At 40.0% G+C, this 10,730-nt stretch overlaps 1 non-coding gene across 1 annotated transcript; it reads left to right on the forward strand.

Moving 5' to 3' along the window:
- The first annotated feature begins 1,523 nt into the window (after nucleotides 1-1,523).
- On the forward strand, nucleotides 1,524-1,598 carry Trnas-cga (transfer RNA serine (anticodon CGA)). Its single transcript has one exon. It is a non-coding gene; the product is annotated as a tRNA-Ser (tRNA).
- Nucleotides 1,599-10,730: the final 9,132 nt, after the last annotated feature.

Below are 10,730 nucleotides of genomic sequence, written 5' to 3' on the forward strand. Positions count from 1 at the left end.
TTGTAGACAGTGATTTTGTTTTGAAGCTGGCCTATCTTCGGGACATCTTTGAAGAACTCAGTTCATTTAATGTACCCCTTCGAGGTAATGATACCAACATTATGCAACTGCCAGACGAAATGTCAGTCTTCAGAAAGAAACTTCTGTTTTGGAAGAAAAAGCTGGATGATAAAGATATACATTACGTTATACAGGGGCTGGACAAAAATATGGAAACGTCAGATATATAACACATTATCATGCTTAAAACAGTGTAGGAGATCGTTGGCATTCAAACCAGCTTTCAGTCGTCTCGGAATAGATAAATACAGTTTGTGTATGAGCAGCCGTACTCAAAGTGGGGTGGCGTCCCCTCCAGGAGGGGGGGGGGGGCAGGGAGTAGTAGATATGGGCGCCGGGGTTCAATGAAATATTTATATTTCAAATTATGTAAGAAAAAACTTCCGATCAACAAATATTGTTCGCATCAGATTCTGATTTCCAGGAATCAAATTAGGAAGCTCTCCCATTTGCTGTTTTATTTCATAAGAACTGACCAACAGGTCCTATCAGCAGGAAGGCTGTGCTGAGTAAAGTCGCAAGCAAAGTTTCATCTCACAGTGCCCCCCTCACTGATCACCAGCAGGGTTTGCTACTTGCCAAACGTATTTTAACAACCACTGATAACAATAAGCCGCTTGACAATGTGACTTCCACTACCTTACAACACTGACTACAGATACCGATTGCTAATCACAGCCATTTTGACTGTCCACTCGATTTCAGCCATGCTTCTGGAGTCAGTTCAAAGGTAGTGAGCCTGCTAGAAGTTGAATTCTAGTGCGCGTTCAGCGGTTGTAGTTCACCGGATTTAAGATAAAGCTATACAAGTTCTACCTTTCCCATGAATAAGTGGCTGATTCGCAGAGATAAAAAGAGATCCCTTGGAAGTGATTAACCAAGTATCTCTTCTCCTTAGAAAGAATGCAGATTCGAATATAGTCAACGTACTTTCTCTTTTCGCATTTTCCTCTGTCCCTGTCAGCGAAGTTAGATCTAAACTCAAAAGCAAAGTGCGTAGATATCAAGTTCATTATCTGACATTAGGCTTTACCAGCATTCTTTTGAACGATGGCTAACGACCACAATGAGTTCTCTGTTTGGAGATTTTAGCCTAAGATAGCCTGAAGCTTATTAAACTAAAGAGACACCTGCAGACAAAATACCCAGAACATGTAAATAAACCCATCACATTTTTAAGTATCTTGAGCAACAACTAAAAGGAAATGTCAGGTACCACAAAAACAGATATCAGTTTCTATGGAAACCCTGCGAGAATTCCAAGAGGTATCAACTTCACTGCAAAATCCAAATCATCGCACATTACTGGTTTGGAAACATTCCCCGGCCTGTGGCTAAGTCATGTCTCCACAATATCCTTTCTTCCAGGAGTACTAGTTCTGCAAGGTTCGCAGAAGAGCTTTTGTGAAATTTGGAAGGTAGGAGACGAGGTACTGGCAGAATTGAAGCTGCTCGTGATTCGTGGCTGGATAGCTCAGATGGTAGAGCACTTGCCCACGAAAGGCAAAGGTCCCGAGTTCGAGTCTCGGTCCGGCACACAGTTTTAATCTGCCAGGAAGTTTCATAGCAGCGCACACTCCGCTGCAGAGTGAAAAATTCATTCTGATTACAAACAGGTGTCTGCATGGGTAAAAGCGTTCAAATTTCGAACAATGGACCACACTTGGTTTAAGACACGATAGAGCCTTAAAGTAATTATTTTCCACATCTATGATACCACAGTATTCTAAAATGTCTAAACTAACGTCGGCAATGCAATAAGGAGATGTTTATATCGCTTATCTGGACAGAGTTGATGTTATGCACAATTAAAAATGCTGTAGGGCTCAAATTAACTACTTTACCTCATCTATGATGTCACAGTATTCTAAAATACATCAGAAAATATTAATTTTCACGTTGTAAAAGTATCGAAATACATAAAGTACATTCAATCTGCTCAAAAAGTGTGATGTTTCATGTGCATATCATCACGATGGTTACATAAAAATTATTTTCCACACACACACCCAATCATGATTATGAACTCGTAAGTATGTGCCAGGGAGGACGGTGAAAGTGAAGATAACGTATCACTATAGAAATATAATCGACAACAATTATTGCACAAATGACTGGGTATCTAGTAGTTAAGTACAAAATAAATGTTGTTTGGCTTAAATTAATTAGTTTAGCCCAACTAGGATGCCACACTATTCTAAACTGTGACAAAAAGTGTAATATTTACGTTGCAGCAGTAACTAAACTGTAAAGTGTGTGTCCAGTCATCACCTCATGTTTCTTTCTTTCATCACCAGTTTAGGAGGGGGCAGTGGAGGTATGCATCACAAGTAAAAATAACATTGATGACAAATGTTACCAAAACAAACTGCTGCTACTTTTCAGGAAACTATGGCTCGCTAAAAAAACCCGTAATCAAATTCAGCAAACATCTAAAAAAAAGCACTATCACACACACAACGTGGTTGTTTTTTAGGGAACGAAGGAATAAGGTGTTGGATTTTAGGAATAAATAGGGTGTTTTATTATTATATATCACTTAAAGTGCAAACAACATGGGCTGTTTATAAACATGCACCCATGATGCAAACGACCAAAGACGGTAACGGTAACAGATTTGACATCTCTGAGGACAACGTTAGAATCGATATCCCGAAAACAAATAAGATTGCTTATTATTTATTGTGAAATTTCTCACACTTTGCAAGCACAATGAAGCTTCAGATATTAAATATTTCGGCACCTGAACTGTCTGTATTACTTATTAATATGCATACTTACCAAAATATATGCAAGATCTCTACGAAACTTCGAGCAAAATAAAACGTTTCTCTCAATTTCAAGCACATTGAAGCTTCAAATTAAATATTGCCACATGTAAGTTTTCCGTATTGCTTATTAAAATACTCAGAGCTTGCATATTGGCTCTACTGGTGATGGACTTTTGGGTTAAGCAGCTCACTCGTTTACAACCAAACTTCAATATTTGTACCTCACTTGCAGGCTCTATGAGACTTCTAAACTAAATATTTTTCCGCTTCTAATGTATATACATAATTTATTAAAATACGCGCAGCTTGCACGCTTATCGTAATATGGAAGATCTCTACCAAAATTTGAGGAAATATACCGTTATGTTATTTGTAAGGCTTCACACACTTGGCAAGCTTTAAATTAAATATTTCTGCACCTAAACTGCCTTTATTACTTATTAAAATACTCACAGTTCGCATACTGGCACTGCTGATAAAGAAAAATCTTAAGTAAAGCAGCACTCCTAAAAAGTTGAACCTATGACATCACTAATAAGGATGACGACATCAGTAGGTCAATGACCTAGGTCACATGACGTCATAAACATAAACAAAGTGCGCTAGAACGCCTAAGTATATACTGCTCACAGGGAGGCATTGGCTTCCAAAGTAGTAGAACCAGAAGTCAATAAAGTGCTGGAAGGTGCAGGCAACGTAAATTTTGCGAAGGTACGACCTGTAAACTGTAGGTTATTTTCCGTTCTTTGCGAGGACGTGGGTTCGGCTTATGATTCGTTTCTATTGAAAATGGAGGTATGATGGTTACTCATGGTAAAGTTCTCCGTCACTCTGGGGAACAAAGGGATGAACTTCGTCTTTTCCTATTAAGCAGCACGATGGATGAAGAACAACTTCTAATATTGTGCTACTTGGTCGACAGTTTTGTGAAACTGAATGATCTTAATGTATCACTTCAAGGCCGAAATAGTAATATCATCTTTCTTTCTCAGAGGGGAAAGTGCTTGTGTTTAAGAGAAAACTTAGACGGATGGAAAAGAGTAGCTGTGAGATGTTTTATGTGTGGATGCTTTCGAGAAGGAAAATGAGAAAGATGTAGAGTGAATCAGACATAATACGTTCCGAAAATCTTCGTCAACAATTCAAAGATAAATTTCCAGAACCTTCATCTGAGTAGGACTGGATACACAGTCAGTTCGATACAATCGCAACAGATTATTTGTCAACAGTAGGACTGGAGGAGCTTACAGAACTCTCAAGTGATAGAACACTTCGAAATGAATTTAAATAAAAGTCTCTTGAAAACTTTTAGGCACAGATTCGGAATGAATGTCCCAGTTTACCCTTTGCGTGAACTTACATGTGAGAGTCAACATTTTCCGCAATGGCATTAAACGGAACATCGGTCTCGACTGCATCTCGAAGGGAATCTGTGAGTCGCTATTTCAAAGATTCAACCACAACTGGATCTACTTTCTTCACAAATTCAAACACGCATGACACTAAATGTCGAAAGTCAGAAAATTTCCGAGTTTCGAGCCGTGTTCATCATTGCTGTTGTTTATTTTATTTTTCGATGATTAGTTTAAATCTAATAGCTTTTAAATTGGCATTTAAATGTTAATTATTGTTCTATCGTCATTTGAACGTGGAGAAAGAGCTATAAGACGCAATTTCCAATCTGGTGCCAAGATCTGAAGAACTGATGATGAAGAAGCAAGTTCATCCTTCCCACAGATTTCGTTGCAAGAATAAAACGGACTAACATTAAAAACTGTGTGACCTGAGTTTGTCCTGGCGAATAAAATGTTCAAATAACTTAGGGGATTGCAGCTGGGTGACGTCGTCGACAACCGCCGATATTTCGACAGGAGCAGACTCTGTCATTTTCAAGGTACAGTTGCAGTTTTGCCTTGAAAATGGCAGGGTGTGCTTCTCTCGAAATATCGGCGGTTGTCGACGATTTCAACCGGCTGCATTTCCCTAAGTTATTTCAACATTTTATTCGCCAGGACAAACTCAGGTCTCACACTGTTTACCTCTACGGAGAGAAAATGTATCGTTTCTTGCGAAGGTTGCATAGACATCTCAGGAGTAGAGTAAGACTCCAATGTGCGTTGTCGCCTGTATGCCAAATTATTGAAAACCACAGACAATACAATCATTCCATATACGTAGCCTTTATCGACTATCAGACAGCTTTTGATAAAGTTACCTAAGTTCAGTTACACTAAAGTTTAGAAAAAATTGTATACGTCAGCATCTAACAAGAGCAAACAATTTTTTTGTTCAGCTGCCTTGACTCCAAAGTTTTTGAACGGAATTACAGTTTCGACTATACCTGTGGCAGAACTGTCGCATATCAATTTGTGATGGTAGGGGAAATTGGCATCTTAATATTCTTAACTGTGCTGGACGGAAATACGCAGCTAGTAGCTTCTGCAGTAAGATTCGTGAATTTCTCTTCCCTTAGGCGAGCCTGAAAAGATATGGTGAGAGACCTGGGTGCTCCCAGAATGCGGGATGGCTCAGGACGCCCTGGTGGGCTGCTGGTCCGCAGGAATGTTGGGCCACAAACAGGTTGATTTCCATTGTCTGCAAGGCAGCATTGACCTTAGAAATTAGAAACAAGCGATCGCAGGTCCGCGAAGTATTGCTAGAGCGACGGATCTGCAATCCCTGTCCGCAGATGTAAACGCAAAACACCGACATTTTTCGTTTTCAGTGCAGGAAGATTCCAGAATCTACCCACCCTGATGATGTCGGCCAATCAGACGGGTCATCGGCATCAGCGTTGTGATGTGAATGTCTGATCTAATGACTGGCGACACAGCATATATAGTGTACCAACCTCTGGCCAGTTAATTGGCATACCGTAAGCGATAGTGGAGACATTTTGGCAGGCTTCTCATGCGTTTTAGCGTGACAGAGTAATTTTTGGTCGTCACTGTGGATAAGGTTGCGAATCCTCCAAATGTTCAAACGTGTGTGAAATCTTACAGGACTTAACTGCTAAGGCCATCAGTCCCTAAGCTTACACACTATTTAACCTAAATTATCCTAAGGACAAACACACACACCCATGCCCGAGGGAAGACTCGAACCTCCGCCGGAACCAGCCGCACAGTCCATGACTGCAGCGCCACAGACCGCTCGGCTAATCCCGCGCGGAAATCCTCCCTTCCAATCCATAGGTTTCTGGGAGCGGAGAGAAAGGTTATTAAGACAGACAGACGGTGTGGAGATTCGTGGCCGTGAGGACACTCTGAGAGACAGGAGCACTTAGTCGCACCTTGGCACAACTTTTGCTGAATCCTAGTGAGTGTCACTTCTTTGCGCTAACGCTGCCTTTGCTCTGAGTAGCTCATAATACGAGAGATCATTCCCGCGACTTGTGTTGCTTCTTTAGTGATTTTTATTTATCTGAATCTTGGATCAGTTTTAAACTTGCATTTACGAGCTGCACAATTTGGAAAAGCGAACGTGGTGTCTAGCGATCTTCCACTCAGTTTGAGCCGGCCGCGGTGGCCGAGCGGTTCTAGGCGCTTCAGTCCGGAACCGCGCGACTGCTACGGTCGCAGGTTCGAATCCTGCCTCGGGCATAGATGTGTGTCATGTCCTTAGGTTAGTTAGGTTTAAGTAGTTCTAAGTTCTAGGGGACTGATGACCTCATATGTTAACTCCCATAGTGCTCAGAGCCATTTGAACCACTCAGTTTGAGGTATTCACCATTTGTTAGCAGAACAGTCTGTCGTAAGTGATCTTCACTCAGGCAGTCATTTTTATTGTACTCTTGCACACATCAACGGGCATGCCACTGTGTAACTGAATTTGTTAGATTTGCTGAGTTAATTTGTTTTTATTTGAACTTCAAATAAGCAATTATCATCATATCAAATACGTGAACACATTTAGTTTTCGTTCAGACAGTTAATTGTCATTCATGTAATACTGATACAACTCAGAGAAAATAAACTGATAAATTAAAAGTATTGAATTGTGTTCCCCTTTTTTGTCCTACAAGAGCACAGGTCAGGGAACCCTCATTAATTATGAAAATGACCGATTTCTTCTGTATAACTGAATAGTGCTCTTACTGTGGTTGTGTTCCATTGTAAAGCAGATATCCCTACACAAAAAAATACAGACATGCAATAGCAAAATCAATTAATGTGTGTGAGAAATGATTAATGGGAACTGCTCTCATTTGCATTCAACATAGTCTTGAGGTCACAGAACATTTTCATTTAATCTGAGGAACAATTTTCTGGGTTAAGGTGACATAAGGCTTACGCCTGTTTGCATATCGTTTGAATGATGAGCTCGTAAGCGTGGTAGGCAGATCGCACTCTCCTCCACCGTGCCACAGCACGTCACGCTCACAGCAACGATAACCACTTCAGGCGAAAACATTTGAAGCCATCTTCAGAATCTACAATAAAAGTAAAAGAAAAACTATTACTATTTACTACAATAGTAAATTAAAAACAAAAGACAGAAATATAATATAAACACAATATACCTTCCCTTCCGCTGCGCTACAAATAGTCATAACTATGTAAAAATAATATGAGTCTGTAAGTGCCATGCTTGCTTCAACCGTATGTACGTACACAGGGCGCAAAATTATCCTAGATGTCATTGATGCTCGCACAATTTACAGATCACTACACGAATCAATAATTAAAAGAAGGTTCATTTAAATGTATACTTCTTTAAAGCGTTATCAGTTTATTTGAGTAAGCAACTTTTTTTGTATTTGGTCATCTGAAAAATATACGTGTTTTCTGACAGTTTGAAGCTGGTAAGAATTTAGCAAAACAGTGAAAATAAAAACTGACTACAGAAATCATTTTCCAACTTAAACATTGTGATGGGTCTAGAATTAGTATTATGTAGGCAGAAGATGGAATAAACTTCGAGTACATGTCTTTTGCTCATATTCCAGTACATAATGTGATTAGAACAGTAAGCAATAAAAATGAAAACGGAAGGGAAACGAACGTGTAGTAACAAAGGAGATGCAAATTCCAACAACATTTCTATAAACAAATTGAGACTAGCATACTTTCTAGCTGAAAGGTAGTGATGTGCAACAGTTGTCACTGTATGGTGGAAGCCGCTGTTAGTTTCATATGAGTTTACCTTGGCTGTGGTTTTTGTTGTGCTATTCAAGGTAGCAGACGTTCCTACAGAAAGTGGCGAGCCGTCCCATGTACCATACAAAGATCTGCAGATAACGGCGACAGTGACCTCTGCTAGCCCCATCCACCTTCTCCAGTACGCCGATGACACTGCCTTCCTTGCCCTCGCCCCCCCCCCCCCCCCTTGCAACACTCCCAGCACCTTCTCAAATCCCACCTTGACGGGTTCACCACTTGGTGTAACCAGTGGCTGCTCAAGATCAATCCTTCCAAAACCCAGGCAATCATTGTAGGCAAAACTACCCCTTCTTTCCGCCTCTTTGATTTTTATGTCACCATCTATGGCCATCCTATTCACCTCACCCCCACCCTCAAGTATCTTGGTGTCACCCTTGACTGTCGCCTTTCCTGGACCCCCCATCTCCGGACGATCCAAGCCAAGGCATGTTCCCTACTCAAACTCCTTTCTGGCCGCACAGGGGGTCTGGACCCCTCCACCATCCTTCACACTTATAAACCCTCATCTGCCCAATCCTCTGCTATGCCCATCCCGCCTGGTTCTCCGCCCCCCCCCCCCCCCTACTATAAGTCCCTCCACGCACTCTGCCTCGCCTATTGCATCCATTGCCATCTCCCACATGGATCCTATACGACTTGATTCCCCTCCCGCACTTTCTCCAGACTGTATAGTCTGCAGAATTATTTTTTTATTTAATTGAATTTTTATGTTGGCCACAAACTGCAACACCTTCTAAGCTTTCCACGCTAATTAAGGCCATATAAGCGTGGTCTTTTTCGAATTTACTTGACCAAAAAGCGATTCTGCTAGCTGAAGTCCATATTATTTGTTGATCGTGTGTTTTGCGTTCTTGTGGAGATATTTCCATAGCAACTTTCATCCCCTAAGAAGTATTTCTTTGTATCTAACCGAGACGAGAAATATCAATTTTCATAAATTTAGCTTTAAAGTTTTTTAATGTAATGAAATATTTTATTAAAAATTTTCGGCCGCTATTGCAGTGCCTTATGGGATGAATTTTCAAAAACAGTGGATCATAATTTTTTTTTATTTCTAACCGAGAAGTCAAATACCAGTTGTCACAGATGTAACCTTAAAAATCCTTTAGTAGTTCTTTAGAAATCATTTATTTTCAAAAAAACTTTCACCCATTATTTTACCACTTTAGTAGTTGCATTTCCAAAAATTCTGGAACACGTATTTTTATTTTCTGACTGAGAAACCAAATATCAGCTTTCGTAGTTCTAGCTTCAAAATTCCCTTAATATTGCCATACTTTCAAAATGCCTTTCATCTCTTGTTTCACCCACCTTAGGAGTGGAGTTCCGGACAATGCTTTCTTAAACGATGCCTACAGTATCAGATCTATATTCTATCCTTAGCAGTTTGGGCTGGACGGTGATGAGTCAGTCATCAGGACACTGTCTTTTATCTATAATATTACTTACTGTTTTAATCACAATACACACTATGTAGGAATATGAGTAACAGATCAGTAATCATGTTCTCAAGTTCAGTTCATCTTTTCCTTTAAAGTATTAATTCTAGAGCTATCGCAATGTTAGATTTATCAGATGTTTAAATTTAAACACAATGTTGCTTTCTTAAACACAGCTGACAATAGTTAAATGAACTGTACATTTAAATGACCCTCTTTTAATTGCTTTCCGTAATTATAGGGTTGCAGGGTTCCTACGAGCCCAAGGAGAATGGGGCTAGACCGCCTGCACATCTGGCGATAAGATAACGCTTTAACTGATTAGTTGTAGGTTGTCAGTACCGTTTCTGGGATAGATATCGATCTTATCTCAAGGTCGTTTACTATATCAGGTTACACTCTTCTGCTAGGTATATTCAAGGTCATCCCCACTTCCCTCCCCCGTCCCCCAGGAACTCACTGGCAGTTGATGAAGGTTACCCATGGTAACTCCTGTCCTAACACCTTCGGCCAGTACACAAGGTCGTGGTGTAACTTGATCCCAGACACACGGTCTTGTGCGATATAAAACTGGCTGGAAATTCCACCCACGTTTCTGACACTGTGATCCATTAAAATGGCAGAAAATCCCTTCCCTTCCCCCTGGACCAGTAACATCCAAGCTCCTCTTCCCCTTTCCATCCTTTATAGCTAGTTCAGTTTGAGGTCTGTGCATAATGGGCACAGCTCCAGGTATATTGCAAATAAATTTTTATTAACAATAATTCTATAGTGAAAGGGTTTGGAAATAATAACAATGATATAACAAATTAACTAAATGTTTGTTATTAGTAGTTTCCTTTGCAATACAATTTTGCATTAATTTCTGTTGTTTATTATTAACTTTTTTTTCAATCTGATTTTATGGTTCGTTTACAAACAAAATGTATAATATTTATTTATTGATGAATTAGATTGTTGCATATATTCGTAGCGTTTTCGTTTTGTATGTGGGTACTGCGGTTTCTATAGGTTTTTTTTACTGTCATTTTTTATTAGTAATTCACTGTTGCCATTTGAGCTTACATTTTGTTCCTTCGTCATTTTGAGATAATGAGTGGAGCTGTGGACGCTAGAAACTGGAGTGACAAGTGGAGTAATCGGAACATTTCCGACATTTTCTTCCCCTGGAGTTCAATAGATGGGTTACAGTAGTGGAGGCAGCCATGAACATTTGTATCATGTATGGTGATAATGCCACTGGACAACGCCTGGGAAGAAAATGCTTTTCTCGGTCTAGGGAGAATCGTTTTGACATT

Source organism: Schistocerca serialis, chromosome 4 (genome assembly GCF_023864345.2).
Source record: "Schistocerca serialis cubense isolate TAMUIC-IGC-003099 chromosome 4, iqSchSeri2.2, whole genome shotgun sequence".
In the NCBI taxonomy this organism is placed as follows: domain Eukaryota; kingdom Metazoa; phylum Arthropoda; class Insecta; order Orthoptera; family Acrididae; genus Schistocerca; species Schistocerca serialis.